This window comes from Nuphar pumila, chromosome 6, assembly GCF_984573655.1.
Source record: "Nuphar pumila chromosome 6, dmNupPumi1.hap1.1, whole genome shotgun sequence".
Taxonomy (NCBI): Eukaryota; Viridiplantae; Streptophyta; class Magnoliopsida; order Nymphaeales; family Nymphaeaceae; genus Nuphar; species Nuphar pumila.
The window spans coordinates 117,341,374-117,348,648 of record NC_143254.1 but is presented as its reverse complement, the minus strand read 5'-3'; positions in this window follow the sequence as shown (position 1 = coordinate 117,348,648).

The following is a 7,275-nucleotide window of genomic DNA, read 5'->3' as shown; positions in this document are numbered from 1 at the left end:
TAGTTTTATTGAAAACATCAAAATGATAGTGATGCTCAACTGAGGGATACTCACGACTACGGGATCGTCCAACCATATATGAACCACTGAAGTCAGGTAGGCAAATATCATTTATTGAATAAAATGATGTTACCTCTTGAAGGAATTCTTCCCAACCATCTTCTCTCAAAGCTTGAAGCACAATCTTTGTAGTGTAGACAAATCTCATAGCAGTCAAGATATCTTGATTTTTCTTCTTAAGGGCCTGACATAAAATATCAGTAACTGCAAATATTCGATTCATCAAATGCAAGACATACAAATTTGAAACTTATAATGCAAGTGTATGCACCTTCAACTTTCACCTGAGATCTAGCACTTGGAGAATTTTCAACCAGGCACTCAAATACTTTACATGTTGCAACGTGCATATCCATCAAGTTTTTTACAGATTCATAATGAGAACTCCAACGAGTAGCTCCAACTCTATGCAAGTTTCCAATCTGATTAGCCCCACTTCCTGTCGATCGTTCTTCAGTTTGTAACAAAGGCTCAATTTTTTTTCTATGTGCAGCTTTCAACTCATCAACACGCTTAGGCGAAGAAGTAATAATGTTAACAATATTATCCAAATAAGAAAAGAATTGCAAAATATCACGAACATCCTTAGCTGTAGAAACCAATGTTAATTGCAAACGATGCGCAAAATAATGAACATAATATGCATAAGGATAATCCTTCAGAAATAAAGCTTGTAGCCCATTCTAAGCACCCCACATATTACTAGCACCATCGTACCTTTGTCCACACATATTCTGAATTTGAAGGTTGTGACTACTAAGAATATCAGAATTTTGATTTTTAAGATTCAACGAGGTAGTATCACTAACACTTTTAATTGCAAAAAATCATTTTCTTAAAATTTCCTCTTCATTGACAAACCTCAATACAATGCACATTTGTTCTCATTTAGATGCATCTCGTGCTTCATCAACAAGGATACAATACGGTGCATCTCCAACTTCATTACGAATTATACCTTGTACTCGGTTTGCCATAATGTGCAAAATCTCTCTCTGGATATCTGGAGAAGTGTATGTGGCATTTCTTGGAGCATTAGCCAAAACAACTTTACCAACATCTGCATTCATTTTTCTAGAATAATCAACTAGTTGAATATAATTTTCACGATTCAATGAAGAAAAATGTTCATCATGACCCCTAAATGTACAACCTTGGAGCGCTAACCACTGAAGAACTAACATTGAGGTTCTTACTCTCAAACGAGCTTTCTGACGTTCCTCTTGGGATACAACATTCATCACTTTGTCAATGTGATGACCCGGTCTCATCAAAATCTCTATATTTCTTACATATACATTATGATATGAAGACGGTGAAGAACCGACATGGGTAAGAAAAGCATATTTTTCTCCTTGACTAACCCTCTTCCAATTATTAAACCCAACTATTGCCAATGCTGAGAGATTCGAAGAAGGGCTATTATCAAGAAAAAGAAAGCAATAAAAACAATATGCTTTATCTTCTGTCGGAGAATACTCTAGCCAACGAAACTTATCATACCAATATTCTTGACATCGACGAACTTGTTTACCACATTGTCTACTTGTGTATTATGCAAGTTTTGGTTGAAAAGGTTCCTCCCTCAGATAAGCCCATCTAATTCTATTTATTTCATTGACATGGTGATCACACATACACTTTCTTTTACCCGGATCTCTTTTAATATAAAAATCAGATTTTGAAATTGAATTCGGAGATGGAATATGCTCAGGTGATGAATGAATGGTTGGAGTAGGACTTGGAGTTTCCTCAACTTATCCATCTGAAGAGTTGTCTAACTTCAAAAAAAATGATAACAAGTTTTTTCTTTTCTTAGTGCTTGAAGATTGTCCTCTTTTCATTTCAAATTCTATAAATAAATAAGATACTACATGAGAATAACTTTGACTGTTTCAACTTACAGAAGTATTACTTTAACTGTTCAACATAACAATTATATATAAGTATATTGAATCAGATATAATTACTGATTGGTAATAAATAATAATAAAATAATTAAATAACATCATGTTAAGGTAGTGAAAAAAACTAGAGAAAAGCAAATATAATTTTTTCACCGAATCAAATACAATTATTGATTGGTGATAAAACTATTAATCAAACACGTAAACTATCAATAATATACACAATTAATCATTATAATTCTACACAAGTACACCAAATCAGATATAGTTACTGATTGGTGATAAAATTATTAATCAAACACATAAACTATCAATAATCTACACAATTAATCATTACAATTCTACACAAGTACACCAAATCAGATACAGTTACTGATTGGTGATAAATGATAAAAAAATACCAATATAACACTATAATTTTATATCAATTAACAAATTAACACTATAACAATTAACGCTTAACAACTATAACAAGCTAATAATCGTGCATAGGGTATGAATCAGGATAAATAACAACAATAAATTTGTAAATTGCAACTAGATAAGAGTTAAGCATATACTCACAAGTCACTAGGAGAGTAACTAGATAAGAGTTAGCACCGTTGAAAAGATATTCACTAATTCACAACCTTCAAATATATCTTCTTGTCCTTCAAATAAATTCACTGATTCACTTCATTCTCTTACTGTCCAAAGATAATTAATTTGGATATCAGAATATTAAAACACAAGTTAGAAGTCAGGATTTTTTTATAATTCTATATAATTTGAGTAGATAAAGTAGATAATTGATTCTATAATTCATAAATCAGGACTTATTCTAAAATTTAGAAGTCGCTGATTTACAACCTTCTTCTATTTTTGTTCCAACTAAAATGAGTAGATAAAGTAGAATTATTGCACCAAAAATTATAATTTACCATCAACAATCAACATTCATCTTCCACTTTAATTTAATTTGTGAGTCAAACAATTAACTTGAGATAAAAGACTGAGAGACATCTGCATATATGTATATATGTATATAATATATACATATATACATAAGAATATATGCATAGGAACTCATTCAGGAACAAAAAATAGGATTTATCCCCAAAATGGGTAAATTGTTTTTTTATTTTAAATAAAATTTGATAAAAAATAAATGCAGTGAATTGTTTCAGGTCAGGATCAACCCTACTTCGAAGTTGATTTGATTAAATCTACTCAAATCCACCTATAATTTGATTAAATCAAACTAGCACATATTTGATTAGTCAAATTACCCAAAAGATCGGTGTCTTGTCGTCGTGCTCGGTCAGTGTCTCGTCATCTCGCTCACTCAGGAGCACGGGAGTAGCGCCGGAGGCTTGGAGGAGGAGCGTGGGTGGCCGACGTCGAAGGAGAAGCTCGACTGGCATCGGAGAAGAAGCTGGGCGGATGGGCGACGTTGGATCAGTCGTCGGGAGTTGGAGGATTTGTGGAAGACGAGGGCAAGGGCTAGGTCACTCAAAATCAAGATCGAAGAAGAAGAGGGACTGAGGGGTAATAAGTTAAATGGGTCAGATCCAACACGTGTCGGTGGCCGCCCTCGCCACGTGCTGGATCCGACCCAGGAATCAGGGCTGGGCTAGGACTGGGCTTTATTTTTTTTTTAACTGGGCCGAGAGGTAGGACTAGGCTACAACCCAGTCTTGCCCCCCCCCAGCTTCGCCTTTGCCTTGCCCCAAGGATGGACACAAATGTTTAAAATTTATGTTTTTTGATAAAAAAGTAAATTCATATTCTAAGCATAAAAAAATGAAATTTGGATTTAGCATGCAATCCGAAAATCTAAAGCATATTAAAAAATATAAAACTCCTAAAATCTAAAACATATCCAAAAAATAGACTTCACTTAATAAATTACAAAAATAAGAATTAAAATGCAAAATCCTTAAAATTTAAAGCATATAAAAAAATCAAATTTAGCATCATTCACTCAATAAAATGCAAAAATAAGGATTAAAAGACAAAAAAAACAAAAATCTAAATCATATAAAAAAATAGATTTAACATCATGGACTCAATAAATTACAAAAATAGAGATTAAAATATAAAAGACATAAAGTCTAAAGCATATCAAAAAATAAAATAAGAAATGACCGTAATGTATGGTAAAAAATGGCACGTTTCTTAAAATGTCGAATAATTTTTGAAATCCGCCCATGTTCAAATTTGAAAATGCTAACCCTTTTTGGGACCTTTTTACCCTTTGCATGAAAGAACCTCTCGAGGTTCATGTGATATATAGGTGCATTGTCCCGATCTCATAACCCCTCACTAAAAAGTACATTTGCACGATGATTTTGTGGACTTTACGAAGTTTGCATAACCAAAGTTGCGAACCTCTTGTAATTGAAATATGCATACCTTTGAAAATGCCATAAGAATTTCTCATATATAAACGACATTCATGAGCTGCTATATGAATCTCCTTTAAGTAACTGATTCTCAAGGAGTCACAAATGTATGGTGAATTCGTAAATTAATATTTGTGAATGTCCTTGACCTTCGCACTCTGATTGATCTCTCCAAATAAGATACTACCTTCACATATATGGTATGACATTTGCGACCTACCATGTAAATATCCATTAAGTAAATGATTCTTAAGTAGGTTCGCAAATGTATGACAACATTCACATATAATTTTTGCAATGTCCTCGACCTTTGCACTCTTATACGAGGATCACAAATATAGTGCTAATTTCGCAAATAATATATGATCTTTGCAAAGAGTGTTTGTAAATCTCCCTAGGCAAAATTCTCTTGAATGGGATCCACAAATATGTGTTTATTGAATCATATATGAAGTCATTTTTTTTTCAATTGTTTTTATAAAGAATCCTAGTTTTTTTTCATCTAGAAACCCTAATCTTTTTTCCTTTCCCTTTCTATGATTTTCGTAAAATCTTTTTGTTTTAATCCGACAAGGTTGCGGTATCATTCTCATCGACTTTCTTAGTTAGGTCGAAAGTTGAGTTTCATACAAACAATATATATATATATATATATATATATATATATATATATATATATATATATATATATATATACACATTTTTTATTTCATTATAAACTTTTTTTTGTAGATATGTGAATTTAATAAGCTTGCAGTATATGTGTTTGGTTGTTGTTATGGATGATATATATATTTTCCTTTATTTTATTTAATATTTGACATTAGATTTACTCTTTAGGGTTTACTATGTGTTATGGTCTCGCATGATGGGCGGACAAAAACTCAAAATTCAAAAGTTTTACCCAGTTGAAAGCATGCAGGATTGCAAGTCTGGATGACTGTGATCGAGAGGCCCAATTTGAACATTGTATGCAGTCAAATTGCTGGTGTACTCTAGGCGACAAGTGGATCTCTGGATGTACCTCACAGAGGAGTGACTACATACATGAACCCAGTGGTGCAGATGGCTGATTCGCAATGGTGGGTCTGTTAGAAGTCAGCCTGTTGATCACTTATATTGGTTGTCACAGTCCAGGGAATGTAATCATGTGAGCTGGTTTTGGCCCGCGGTGCGTCAGGCTCTATTAAGGCGATGGGTGCATTAGATGCACCTTGCGACGAGGAGTTATTAAGAATGATACTCGATGTAGCTGTAATTAGGATGACTTCTAACATAATCATGAGTTTCAAAGGGTGATTGAGACCCATATGATTTTTCTAGAACAAGCCAAGCTTCATTAGTTGTTTTTATTCTCATGATTTGACCGAGAATAGTTTCAGATACAGTAGCTTTGATCCAGTTGATTAAAGTGAATCCAAATAGGATAATTTGGATTCTCTATCTTGGCAAGTAGCTGCAATCAATATTTCTTCAAAATCATGAGTTTCAAAGAGTGATTGAGACCCGTATGATTTTTCTAGAACAAGCCAGGCTTTATGAGCTGTTTTTGTTCTCATGATTTGATTGAGAACAGTTTCAGATACAGTAGTTTTGATCCAGCTGGGGGTCGGCTGATCGGAGCGAATCCAAATAGGATAATTTGGATTCTATATCTTACCTCCATCTATCGTGGCAATGAAAGAATCTGGTTGAAGTGAAAAACCATCAACAAACTTAAGGAGATCCTGTTTGATCATGACCGATTCGAGCTGAGATCTCCACAAGTAGTTATCTCGATTTAATTTTATTGAGACAAGGCTGACAATAGCATTCCACTGGGTCATAGAGAAAGAAAAGAATGATGAAGAAGCCATTGAAAACTCATTAGAAAAACGTAGCTATAATACCATGAAAGAATAGTCAACAAGATAATAAACACGAAGAAAGGGACGATAAGGTCGAGTATTCTATTTATAATCATATACATACAATTGTTGATAATACACGATTACAAAACAACCATCAACTAAGATAATCATCAATTATCATTTTTGGTAGAATTGCTAAAAACGTTAAAATCGGATTATCATTTTTTATAGTTTTTATCAAAAACGATAATTAACAAATATTCGGTAGATTCATAAGTGTCTTGATTGGGTACCCAAAGGTGAAGTCTCATTTGGGTTATCCAGAGAGAGTCCATTACTTGTGGAAGCCCTATTTTTATCACCATTCACCCACCAGTTGCCTGTTCTTCCCCTATCCATAACCTCAACTTTTATGGTCAACATTATCCTCTCTCCCAAACTCATAATCCTAGCACTCTAGCAGAGAGCACATTATTTCAGAATGCAAAGTGGACGATGAAAAACCACCTGAACGACTTCATAGACCTCATTGACCCAGTCTGACATTTCATTTTCCATTCCACATTCACCAAATGAAAAATCATCCGTGCCTGTGAATGAAGTAGATGAAGGCAAAACTTTTAATGCATATTTCTCCATGAATATAGAAAAAGAAACCAATAGTGAGATTTTCACCACCAATTTCAATCTAACGTTCTATTCTTTTCCTTTAAAACAGAAAAGATGAAAGAGATAATGAGAACATGTTAGAGATTGACGGAGGCTTGATTTCCAGCAGAACCAGGTTCTGCTGGGCAACCAATGGATGAACAGAAAAAAAGTTGTAGAGCATTTTTAAGGATGGATAGAATGGTCATTATGTGTTAAATTAATTAGCAAAATATTGACCAATACGCCAATGCAAAAGTTAAGAAAAGGTCACTTTTAAGGGGCATGTGCTGTCTTAAAACCACTTTAGCATGATATTGCAGTGCAAAAATGGTTGTGCTCTCTCTCTCTCTCAATGGTTGTGCTCTCTCTCTCTCTCTCTCTCTCTATATATATATATATATATATATATATATATATATATAT